The following is a 13,464-nucleotide window of genomic DNA, read 5'->3' on the forward strand; positions in this document are numbered from 1 at the left end:
TAAGTGTTTGGGAAATGAGGAGACAACTGCTGTAGTTTTAAAAGCAAAATGTTTTGCCTTTCATTTCTGATATGTTGTGGCTTTTTTCCCCCATAATGCACCCAGGTTTTCAGTGGGTGACCTGTAACAGTACTCCTTCACTGTGGAGCCTTGCTGCTGTTGGAGGCACATATGTTTTGAGGTGAAAAAAGCTTTCAGAGAAAAGCCAGCATGTTACTCCACATCTGTGTATACTGATACACAATTCTTATATTCTTAAACAATTTTTAGATTTAGTGAATCCCTCCTGAGCGTTACTCTCTTGGATGCTCCTTTATTGGCCAGTTGTTTTAACAACATGTTGATTATTCACCATGTACAATTTTTCCATCCTTTGTTATTCCACACCAATTCAAATTAAATGTTTTCTTACACTTTACACATGCATTAATAGGTAAAATTTCAGTTTCAACATTCGATTTGTTGTTTAGGATTGTTGTTGTGCTGAAAACAAAAACAGCAGCTGGTAATCAAATGCTTTCCAGGTGGTATTGCATGGTGGATCAAAGTCTGGTGGTACATTTCTGCATTCAATATTCCATCAATTTTGACAAAATCTTCAACACCAATGGCTGAATTGCAGTTCCACTGTGTTTTACAGATACCGGTTGACTCTCACTGTGGTGCCTCTTTACTGACCTCCTTCATACATATTTATGACGCGCTGAAACAAAAATTTCAAATTTGGATTAATCAGTCCATAAGACCTGTTTCCACTGATTTTCAGTCTAGTTCTTGGCATCCTTCAGCCTTTTCACCCTGTTTCCCTTCCTTAAGAATGGCTTCTTGATCTGTCCACTCAGACCATTTCTGATGAGGCTTCAGTGAACAGTAGATGGATCAGCTGAAGGCCCAGATACATCTCTCAGGTATCTGAGTATCTAAATATCTGAAGGTCTTTGCTGACTTTCAGATGCTGTTCATCTGCTGTAAACAGTCTTTACGTTTATTATTTTTAGCTCTGACATTTCTTTTATCCCCCACTTCTCCGGTTTTCCCAATCTTTTAAGGAGATGTCTTGAGCATTTTTAGTTGATTCAACTAAAGAAGTGGGAACAAATGATGAATTTTCTGACAGGGTGCCTGTAACAAAGTGTGTAAAGATACAGTTTAAAGTTGCTTCATTGCTAAGTCTGTTATGTATAGTTAAACACTAGTTTGTCTCAATTTAGGTGACTTTTTATCCTTGAATGCTTCATAGGTGGTAGTTGGCTTAACAAAATGGTCAGGTATAAGTACTGGACTGAAAATGATTTCTTAAAAAAAAAGCTAATGTCCAAAGGGGGAAAAAAACTTTCACTTTCAGATCGTTTGGAGAACTTTTGCTCAGAACCACTTTCAAAACCACAAAAAAGTATAAAGAAACCAGATGTGGCTCAAGACTTCTGCACAGTACTGTATGTGGTGTCTTCTGGAAAGCTGCTTCTCTAATGAAGGACTGGAACACATTTACAGCAACAAGAAACAACACCACCATAACCACAAGTCATGAATTAAGAAACTCAAACGGGGCATTCTTTTAAATTTTCTTACACTTACAAAGTGCTTTTGAAAAAATAAAAAATAAAAAAAATTATCTAAACTACCTTAAGATGTCGTCCAGGTCCTCCTCCAGGGCCTCCACTTTAATCAGCAAACTGTGATAAGAGAGACTGGCTTTACAACACTGCATCGTTTATTTGGGATTTGAGTTGATTTATGGAATTTTGAATGCAATCAATGCTTTTCTGCGGCCCAGCGTTAGCATTGATGTCCACTAGATGGCCCCCTACACCGACAGAAGGAAGGTTGCTGCTGGGACTCACTTCTGATCCAACCGCAGATATATGCAACAAACTTACTGCAGTGTAACCGGAAGATCAGTCGATTTTAGTGTGCGGGTTATATCAGATGAAAGATGAACCGGCTGGGCAAAAATCCAAAAAAGGACGCACGTGGACGGTTTCTCTTGATATAATCACATCAATCCAGTAGGTGGCAGCCCATTCAAGCTAATATAATCAGATTAAAGGAACCCAAATTTAGACGGATCTCCTCAGTGCCAGAAATGCTGTACACGTAGTGGACTTGATCCAGGGGTAGGCTGACCTCTCTGTTTTTTTTTGTTTGTTTGTTTGGTTTTTAACTTGCTGGTTAATGTAAAAAAACAAACAAACAAACAAAAAAAAACATGGCGCCTATGAGGGGATAAAGCTGTTTTTTTAACCATTTTGGAGCCCTCATGTTTTCATCATCTGATCAGGTTCTCAGCTGTAGGCAGCTCTTTATCAGAGAGACTTGATGCTGTTTGCTGAGGGAAATCCGCGTCTTGTGGGCATACTGCAACGCCGTGACGCAACTCGCACTCTCCTGCTGCATCACTATAAAATATGAATCACCAGTGTGCCGACGATCGGGTCCTGATTTGGGTGTAAATATCATGTAAATGGTGAGGAAGGAGGGGGGTGTGGCGCAAAGTATCGGCCATTCACTAAAATCAGTACAAGCCCGGAGCTGGTGCACTCGTGCACAGGGAGCCAGGTTTGATCGCTGTGGCGCTGTCTGTGTGCTCGGACTCCGGCTGGGTTCTCAGGCCAGCCAGCCAGCCTTCGGCAGCCATCCCCGCCGTGCCCCGTCCCTCCGCAGGCTCTGGGCTGCAGATAAAAGCGCTCCACGCAGGGACTCGCATCGCGTTACGCAGCTTCAAAGCCTGGATGCAGGGCGAGCCAGTGGCCTGGGGATGATGATGCGATGCCCACGGTGTGATTAAAGGTGCGTTTGGGGTTTGTCTTCTTGTCACTTCGCTCTCGGTATCACCTGTTCGGCCCATGGATGCGTTATAGTCAGACATAAACCAGCGCAGAGCTGAAGCCGAGACGTGCGGAGGACAAAGGGACGGATGGAGCTGTAGGTGCCGTACCTTATAAATATTCCTGGTATGTTAAAGGAGGAAAAAAAAAATGTTGATTTCTTTATAGAGCAGCCACACTTTCTACAGCTCTCAGGATGCTTCAGTTTTATCAGAGCACACTGAGAACTGTGGCGATGTCTCAGTGGTTGGACCATGTTGTAAGTCACAGCTAGTAGATGAGACGGGTTTATAGGAAGTGGCTGTGTCTGCTGGCAGGTGACAGATGCATCAGCTGAGGCTTGTTATCCATGAAGCCTGCTGTGAGCTGCACAGGTCTGCATGGGTAGCTTCTCTCACTCTGGGCTCTGCTTTTAGATCAGGCCACAGCATCAGATCCACACACAGCAGTAGATCTCTTGCGCTTTCATCATTGTGTAACTTTAGGACAGCTTTATGTCAGGAATGGATCATAGCAGGTCTGTAATGACACTGCTTTCCTTTGTGGGGGGTGCGGTCTGTGTCCAGTGTCCACATCTGAACCAGTTCCTTATGAGCTGGAGGTTGACTTATTAAAAGTGTGTACAGTCTTCCAGGAAAGAGACCGAGGAGGGACTGATTGACACATTTGAACCTGACAGTCCTTTTCCACTGTTTTCCCAGGTACGTCAGCATCGTGATCCATGGCTGTGCTGTGTGTGTCCGAGCAGACTGTGATCCGAGAGAAGATTGAATGCCTCTAAAATCTCAAGGTAAGACACCCCCTCCCTTCTTTGACCTTGTGTGTGTGTTTGTGTATATCTGTGAGTTGGTTGCGTTCAAATTGATCCATGGCCTTGAGCGCTGCTCCCTGCCTCACTTTTCTTCTCCTTAATTGTCTCCTTCATCTCGACTTCTCTTACTCAGTACCAAACATCTATCTCATTAGCGTAAAAGCACATTTCCCTGTTTGAAAGCATACGTGGAATTTCACTTGTGTACATTTTATACATGCACACACTCTGTGTTTAGGACACAAACATCTGTGACGTGTTTTTCTGCATGACAGGGGTTAATAGCTTTTCATAGGCTTAATTAGACAAATTGCTTTGGGGGTGGAAGCAAACAGGGGCAGCTGAACCATCTGAATAAGCTGTTGTTTTTTTACTACAATATGAGCTAAAAACAGGTTTTCCCAGCTCTGTGAGGCTGAAGAATTGGATGCAATTGGACGGGTCTGCTGTGTTTCTATGTTTACATGTTTGCTCGCTGCAGGCCGTGAACTTTCATGGTTCAGCTGCAGTTTACCTTTAGTTTAAACTTAAAATAAATTCAGCTGCAGGCCGTCTGACAAGCTGTCTCTGAGTCAGCAGTTGACCCCTCTGACGGGGGTCAGCGTGCGTCCTGTTAACACTTATGGATGTATCCTGTACTGTTCAAAAGAACAGTCGTCTGCACGTTTATTGTGTTGTCGTACTTTCTGCGTCCTGGGGAAAGAGTACGATCAGTGAGAAATAAAGAAATATGAAAACAATGGAATATGCATGCTCTATGGGAATAATAAGAGGAAGGTTATAGACAAAGCCAGTGTGGTTTACTATGTATTTATGTTACAGTACCTATGAGAAGCAGTTTGTCTATTCAGGTATAATGTCAGTGCATTTTGGCAAGTTTTTGGAAGTAAAGTTGTCTTTGTTAGCCTTAACTTCCCACTTTGACCATTTTATAGCTGGTGTCATACTAATGTGCCTTATAGCTCTTTCACTTTCATCTCCCTGTTTTGTTTACCAAGCAGGTGCAGGCTGAAAGCATATACGATAATGGGCAGTGCAACTCTAACAAATGTTCCTGATGACGGTGTAAGAGACTCACAGGCATTAATTTGGTTTTAACTGCTTTTGATTGGCTGCTAGACTAAAAACATTCTTCATATAGCTTTGATCAGAGGCCTTTATGTTGTAGCATTTATTGATATTTTAGACCGTGGTGTGTTGTTAACTTTGTGGTAGCAGTTACTTTAATGACGAGAGAGGTTGTGTCCTACATGCTGTATTGTGATGGGGAAGCATTTATGCAGACCGTAAGGCTACAGTTATGGTTATTTTAAATACTATCTTTGAAATTAAGGTTTTGCTAAAAATAAAATATACATTCAATTTTGTTAGGTACACCATGCTACTACAAGGCTGAACCCTGTTTTGTCTTCTGACCTGGCATCGTTCTTCATGATGTAGATTCAAAAAGGTGCTGGAAACGTTCCTCTGAGATATTTTGGTCCATATTGACATGATAGCGTCACACAGCTGCTGGTGAACAGGCTAGAAGCATGGCAAGAAAATATCCCCCACACCATTACACCACCACCACCTGAAGCATGGATACAAGGCGTGGTCGATCAGAGTTCTAATGTAGTTTACACTGAGTGTTGCAGCAGTGTTTTCCACTCTTCTATTGACCAAGTGGTGAGCCTGTGTGAATTGTAGCGTCTGTTTCCTGTTCTTAACTCACAGGTGTGGCAGTTGTGTTGGTGTAGCCCATCTGCTTCAAGGTTCTGTTCTGCTGTTCCCTTCCTTCAGCTCAAAGCATCACTCTCTGCAAACCCTTGAGATGGTTGTGTGGGAAAATCTCACCAGATCAGCCGTTTCTGAAATTCTCAGACCAGCCTGTTTGGCACAGAGAACCATGTGATATTCAAAGTCACTTAAATCACCGGTCTCCGCGATCCCAATGGTCGATTTGAACTTGGGGACACTCATATGGACCCTGCTACTCAAGGTAACCATATTGTTGCAGGCATTTAGTGATCTCAGAGAAACTAGTAAACTAGTATTCATTATTGGCTTCCTCTTTAATAACCTCTGTGTGTGTGCCTCCTGCAGCTTGGGCATGTAAAGTGTGTCTTCTAGAGCAAACATATGTATTTATAGCTGTTCGTTTTAACAAAATGTCTGAATTGCTCCTTCCTGACACAATCCTTTTTTAATCTTTATGTCATTGTTCCTCTTTTGTTTCACCTACTGATAAACATTTACCATATTCGGGGAAGATATTAATGTTTCACAGTGAAGATCATGTAATGTTTGCAGGGAACAACAGTAAGCTATACGATTCTCACTCTGCAGTGTAAGCAGATGAGTGGTGGGGTTGGAAACGTCAGGTTATGTAAAAGTCATGCCTCTGCAAAGTGTTTGTATGTATAGTCATCTCTCAGCACCAACTGTTTACTGCAGTGTGAGCAGTGTTTTTAGCAATATATGCAGTCAAATGGAAGTCACCGACTGACTTTTAAGGATAGATCAGGAGCAGTGACAAACTATTTCTTCGCCCTCTTTGGCACCCCACCAGGTGGTGACACCTTAGGCGACTTTCGTACATGGCCTGAGCCAAAACTGTCCCCAGCACGACTTTATTGACGCTTCTGTAGAGCAACCGAATGCGATCAAATTCCTGCAGCCAGGTTCCAAAATAGTTCACAATTATTTTTCAAGTAATATTCAAATGTTAAATTTCCTCACTTCAAATGCACCTCTGTGGTTTGACGTGTGGAGAAGAAAATGCAAATTAGCAACTGATAAGTTCTACAGAAATTTGCGTTTCCTTACGAAATCTTGTGGACTAATTTAAAATTAAACTGTCATCAACTGACAGTAAAACTTTCTGTCTTCCTTCCTCTCTCTTTATTTATATAAATTACAATTTTATAAAAGCACTCACTGACAAAGCAACATACTGGGCTGCACAATGATTTACTGCAGCTGGAAAAATAATTCACTCTGGTGAAGAGGCATGAATTTCTCTTTGCACTAAACAAGAGCGAGAGTAATGGATGGTGCTTTCCTCTTGTTGTAACTATCTTTACAAACAGGAAGTTCGATTTAGAGAGAAAGGAGGAAGTCTGTGTTGGTTTGATCACACAGAGAGATTTTACCACACAGAAAACACACTTGATATTGCCACACTGTGCTCGGCATGAAAGCCCTGTACATGTCCGGCCTGGAAATTGCAGTGCAGTTTTAAAGTGTAGGGTCTCACATATACACCTGGACTTTACCCGTAACTGTTAATTGTTCATGACCTGCTTGAAACATGAGTTTGTAACTTATGTTTGACATGGCATGTCATGAGCTAAGGACCGTCCCGGTGATGTTCCATATTTTACATACGCCATTCATTCATGGTTCAAAAACGAGGAGGCTGTAATCTGTTCCTTCATTACTGTGAACACGGGCATTGTAGTTTGCTTTGACTCAACCCCGCTTAACTTTAAATACTCACTTCACATCACCAAATGTGTATTAATCCGGGGCTGAAAATAATCCCCAACAAATACTGTCTAATGACAGTTTGCTAAAAGCACTTTGTCATTTCCGCATGAAGTTATGACATGATCGTATCTGCAGTGGTCTGGTTTTTCTTTCACGCAATCTTCGCAGAACATGGCTCAACTTATCACAGGTGGATTTTTGAGAGATTTCTCGTGTCAAGCCTGATTTTAAACTGCCTGTGACAGCACAATGTAATGGCTGAATTGTGGATGTCCTACTTAAGAATGAGAAATGGAGCTTTTCAGCTGCTGACAACTCATGAGGGTATTGCAGGCTCTCATTACCACCACTATTGTTGAGTGTGTGTCTGATCACACGCTCAACAAGCTGGATATAGGGGGGAAAAAATGGCACATTTCAACACGGAGAACCATTGTTTGAAAACCGCCCCCTGTTATTTTATGTCATTAATATGCTAATGAGCCCCTGTGTCGAAGCCTCTATTGTGCGCCACTTCACTGTCAAAAATGAGCCGCAAAGAAAGGAGATTAGATATTTCGAGCTGTTTATTGGGCTGGAATCGTTTAATGATGTTGGTTTTGCAGGCTGTGTTGATACTGTGAGTCTACTTGGTAAATATTGAATAAAAACATAGATGTGAATGTAATTTAAATGGTTCTTCTTAATGCCCTGAAGGCTTGCAGCAACTTTAAGGAGCAATCCATGAATAGAAATTCAAAATCTAGGTTGCTTCCCTACATTTAGGCCTCTTTAATGCTGGCAGTTTGTCCTGTCCCTGTGAACAGAATATTACAGAAATATCTTAAAGGAACAATGGATTTGGGAGATCACGATCACAAGCCTTGCCAGGCTTCAAGCTATGCGCTTGTAGCTGAGCCAAGCTAGTTCTGACCAATAACAACCTTCCTACTGGCCAGCAAGGTTACACAGCTATGGTCCTGCTTAAGGTTTTCCATTACATCATTTCAATAGGCTTTTGCCTCACCATTTAAATCTGCCCAGGTTTAGATTAATTTTTCACCAAGATCTTGAGTTGATGATTGGAGACTCAGACTGCTGCCTATTCCTCTGCACATCCCCAAAAATTCATAATGGGATTGAGGTCTGTACTCTGTGGTGGCCAATTATGTGTCTGCACCATCAGGGAAGGGAAAAAAATCCATTGATGGAAAAACTTGGTCATTCATTTGCAATGGAAGACTTGTTTAGTTAAATCCATGTGGTGCCATTTTTTTTTAATTTTTTTTTTTGCCAGGCTGAAGGCCTGTTAGGCCTGTGCATTGGCCAATTTCTGTATTTTTAGACAAAAGCTACAACCATTAAGTTTGCAAATATTATTGCTTAAATTTGTTTTGGTGCTCAGCTAATAGCAAACGGCAAATGTCCACTAATCAAGGTAAGCTTAAGCAGGAATTACATTTCCCACGTCCACTAGTCCACTAGGGTTCACTCAGATTTCATCATCAGATGGTTAGCGTAAGGATCCGTACAGACGTCCGTGTGCCTGCCTGTTTTTTGGGACCACGTAGACTAGTCCACAGAGAATTTACATTACAATGCAACTATGCCTGCGCCCCAGGCAGTGGACTTCAAGTGGAGGTAAAAAAAAAGATAACAGGATGAGCACTCGGCAGTCAGGTTTCCAGCTGTCCATGTCCACAGTGGAGTATTATCTAAGCTTAAATCATTAATGGCTGTATAGTGAGTGAAGGTAAATGTGATGTGTGGTGCCCCTCCAATGATTCCCAGTCAGCAGATAGCATTAAGTGGGTGGATAGCTCTACATTAATTGGGTAAAATATTAGATTGAATGGATGTGTTTTCTGAATTCCTGCCTAGCATATCAAAAAGAGCATGCTCAACTTTCCATATTGGTAGTAGTAGTCACTTGGACTCAAGTGTCCACATAGGAAAAAATACACACTTATGTGGTAGCTAGAAACTGTAGAAAGTCAGTGACATTTGGGGATTTCAAGCAACAACCAGTGGGCAGGTCCCCAAATGAAACATTTCTTAACTTTAAGGTTAAGAGACAGGGTGGCCCACTAATTGCCAGCTGCACTTTCACTTGTCGCCCAATGTGGGACGTTCACACATGAAGCAATTCTCTTGTTGCGCATTGCTTTATCGCCAATGGTCGGTTGTGAGCAGAAATTCCAGGAAACCTTTGCCTAGGTAACTTTTTAATCTATTTGCCATCTTATCACATGTCAATCATCTGTTTGCTTGTTGAAGTTGTCAAATGTTACTGACTCTCTGTGGTCTCTGGTAACCAAATCAGCACAAATCACCTCCCTTAACGCCCACTCACATCCTGATTCTTCTGACCTGAGTGGGGCTTGGTTTCACAATGAGTTCACCAGAAACCTTGGCTGATTGTGACCTACACCCTTTTTTCACACCTTGGTTCATGTGATTAGGTAGAGCACAGGCGTTGAACTCCAGGCCTCGAGGCCCAGTGTCCTGCAGGTTTTAGATGTGTCCTTGATCCAACACAGCTGATTTAAACGGCTAAATGACCTCAACATCTCTTGAAGTTCTCCAGAAGCCTGGTAATGAACTAATCATTTGATTCAGGTGTGATGAAACAGGGTGATATCTAAAACCTGCAGGACACCAGCTCTCGAGGCCTGGAGTTCGACACCCCTGAGTTAGAGGATCATTAGGGGGTCCATTGTCCCTATTGGGGGGACAGTGGACCTTAGAAATGAATAAGCTTCTCGGATGAGAGGTGAAACGTCTTCAAGCAATTTAAAGAATTCCAGATGCTTTTCTTTCCAAGCTTCTTAGACTCCAGTGTAGACGCAGCTCTTAATTTTTGTCAGCTTCAAGGTGACCAACTGAAGAGACTACCAATAAGAAAGATGAAGAGTGAAGCTGAACATGAATGGTTGTGCCTGTCCAGGATGTACCCTGCTTCTTGCCCTAAGACCCCGGGGATTGGCTTCAACTCCCCTGTGACCCTGAACTGAATAAGCAGTTAAGAAAATGGATGTACATTTTATACTTTGTCAAAAATCACTGTGACATTTTAGCATTCAGGAACACATTTCACTTTTGATCTGATACTTTAGTAAGTTGGGAAGTGTTTGCTACCTACAATATATTATATAAGTCTGACAGACGATTCATACTGCAGTATGAATCGTTGGTGGAAGGTGTGCAACCTGAAGGCTGTAATATTAGTGTCTATTTCTGTCCTACTTTTTTTCCAATCTAATTTCCTTGTGTGACTTTCAGTTACTAAATGTGTGAAACCTAACAAAAACTGGCACTGTATCTACTGCTCTCAGCCACAAACAGCAGCACTACTGTTTAATGTTTCAGCAATATAGACGACTTATTTGTGACAGTCAGCTTTATCCACAGAGACACACATTTTTCTGTCTTTTTTTTTCTGCCCCTCACGTCTCCCCCTATTCCCTCCGTTTCTCCATTCATCGTGTAATTGGATGGATTATGACTAATGCCAAATCCTCCAGCTGTTTTCGGGTCATCAAGCAGCTTTTACATGGATTATAAATAACTTAATATGTTTGTATTGGATGCCTGCATGTTTGTGCATTCAGTCAGGATTGCACGTTCGTCCGCCTTTTGATCTGTCAAATTGGGTAAGACGCTGCCAGATTTGGATATCTATCCCAAATCTGTTCTTTCTCGAAGCGAAGCATCAAACCAGCTATTTGAACAAATCAGCTGCTTGTAATGTTGGTAACAGGCACATGCTCATCTCAACACTCAAAGAGAACATTAAAGTTGGCTTAAGTTTTCAGGAGAAAGTTTATTGATGTTGACAACCATAATCAGAGTTTATTAATTGATTGGGCACATTCGCTTCTTAGACAACACAATCCCCAAAATGACCAATTGATGTGCATCACATTCTCTTTTTCACATATCTCAGAAGTTTTACATCTGAGATCTGGGTTTTGCCATTTCTTTTTCTAGTTCTGTGGCTTTGTACCCACACATCCTACACACACACACACACACACACACACACACACACACACACACACACACTGAACACAGTTCGCTGACAGCCTTGTGCTAACAAACCCTCCACACCACACACTCCTCAGAGAGCACGATTACAGAGCGAGAAGAAGCTGCCCTCCCTAACAAAAGGATGCAGACACGAGTGCAGAGCAAGATGAAAGCTTCTCGGTTGGCATGGCAACCACCCGATCATCTGCCGCACGGCGAGGTTGGATGTTTGACGTGTTGATGGTGCATTCTGGGTTAGAGAGACAGAGGACGAGAGGGAGAGGTGAAGAAAACTGGTTTGATCCAGCTCAGTTGAGCGTGTGCTCTTTATCTCGCTTGGCTTTTATTTTATTGTTGTTTTACGTCTTTCTTTAAGAGAGAGCTGCATGATTCAGCTCACCATCAAACCGCTCCTCAGTGTTTCCTCTGAGCTCAACTGGAGCTCATCAAACTACCAGCTCGTGTACTGTCAGACCCTGGAGGTGGACTGTGTTAAGCTCTGTGTGCTTGTGTTTTTTATATGAGAATGTTACACAGCAAGTGTTGTTGTTGTTGTTGTGCAAACGTGCTGGTCTAACAGGCTGAGTGTGAGACAGGCAGTGGTGATCACTGCTGATGTGAATGCCCAAAAATAGTCAGTAAAACTGAATGTGACATGTCCATTATGTCCATGTCCACACTCAGCCACAAACAGCAGCACTACTGTTTAATGTAGTGCTGCTTAGGTTTAACATTACAAAGGTGTGATGCAAAAGTGGGGGGTACAGTATCAAAAGGACGTTCCACTTTTGCATTTGGGGGCTATTTAACTTGCATAACATGTCTTATTTTAGACTTTTGCAAAGAAAATGTTCAAAAATGTCTTTATTTTAAAATACTGTCTTGTCTGTTGACATACATTTACTGTTACACTTTGCTAGTACTGGGCTGGACCCCCTTTTTTCCATAACTTCGTAGATTTTACAAGGTGCTAGAAACGTTCCTGTGAGATTTTGGTCCATTTTGACGTGAGAACATCATACAGTTGCTGCAGATTTGTCGGCTGCACATCCACAATGTGACTCTACTGTTCCGCCACATCCCAAACAGGGGTGCACATAAGTGGTCCGCAGGTGCGCATTCGCTGTCAAAATAAAAGACGCGCACCAGATAAGAAGTTGCAACGCGCGTTTGCGTACATATAAAAGGCACTGTTTTTGTCCACTAGAGTGGGATTTTCACGGCATATTCTGCACCACACCTCTGTGCGTTCATCATTTGTTTGAAGCCAGCTCACCTCCTGCAATCACTTTTCCGAGAATACGCGCTTCTTTTGCGGTTCGGACTCCTTCTGACATTTCTTTGGAGGTGGAGGAACACCAAAGTAGTTGCTTAAAGGAGCTTGCTTCTTCGACATCTATGAGAGTTCTAAACAAATGTCTGTCCTCCTCCAGAAAATCTTATGTACGCAAACACGCGTTGCAACTTCTTATCTGGTGCGCGTCTTTTATTTTGACAGCGAATGCGCACCCACGGACCACTTATGTGCACCCATGATCCCAAAGGTTGTATTGAGATCTGGTGACTGCTTAAGTTGATTTGAACTTTGTAGAATCCGAGCTGCTGGAATCAGATCAGAAAATGAATACACTAGAGTCATAAAGGGATGGACATGGTCAGCAACAATACTCGGGGAGGCTTTTGTGTTGATATTTTCTGTGTACACCATTACACCACCAGCACCCTGAACCATTGATACCAGGTAGAATGGATCAGTGCTTTCATATTATTTGCACCAAATTCTGACCTTGCCATCCAACTATTGCAGCAGAAATTGAGTTTCATCAGACCAGACAATATTTTTCCAATCTTCTTTTTCTCCAATTATGTTGAGCTGGTGTGAACTGCAGCCCTGTTTCCTGTTCTTAGTGGACAGGAGTTGTACCTTGTGTGGTCTTCTGCTGCTATCGCTCATCTGTTTCAAGGTTCAATGTGTGCATTCAGAGATGCCCATCTGCATACCTTGGTTGTAACAAGTGGCTGCTTGAGTTACAGTTTCTTTCCTATCAGACTGAAACCATCTGGTCATTCTCCTCTAAACTCTCACATGATCCACACAGAGAACAGCCACTCGCTGCATACTTTTCTGACCATTCTCTGTAAATCTCTTGGGAAATCCCAGCAGATCAGCTGTTGCTGAAATACTCCAGCCTATATGGCACCACCAATCATACCAGGTGACTTAAATAGCCTTTCTTCCCCATTCTGATGTTTGAACTAAAGCTAAAGGTCTAGACCATGTCTGTATTCTTAAATGTGTTGAGCTGCTGCCATGTGATAGGCTGATTACATATTTGCATCAGCAAG

General features: G+C 42.3%; 1 protein-coding gene across 3 annotated transcripts in view; it reads left to right on the forward strand.

The window, feature by feature from the left end:
- Nucleotides 1-1,969: 1,969 nt before the first annotated feature.
- The window catches only part of tex2 (testis expressed 2), a 32,847-nt gene continuing 21,352 nt past the window's right edge, over nt 1,970-13,464 (forward strand). Inside the window, exons 1-3 of one of the 3 annotated variants that reach the window (XM_084926053.1) lie at nt 1,970-2,790; nt 3,530-3,618; nt 5,356-5,620. The gene's annotated coding sequence lies outside the window, so the exon portion shown is untranslated. The other 2 variants (XM_084926052.1, XM_084926055.1) reach the window with 2 other exon arrangements.

This window comes from Perissodus microlepis, chromosome 4, assembly GCF_051167445.1.
Source record: "Perissodus microlepis isolate ML-2025 ecotype Zambia chromosome 4, ASM5116744v1, whole genome shotgun sequence".
Lineage (NCBI taxonomy): Eukaryota > Metazoa > Chordata > Actinopteri > Cichliformes > Cichlidae > Perissodus > Perissodus microlepis.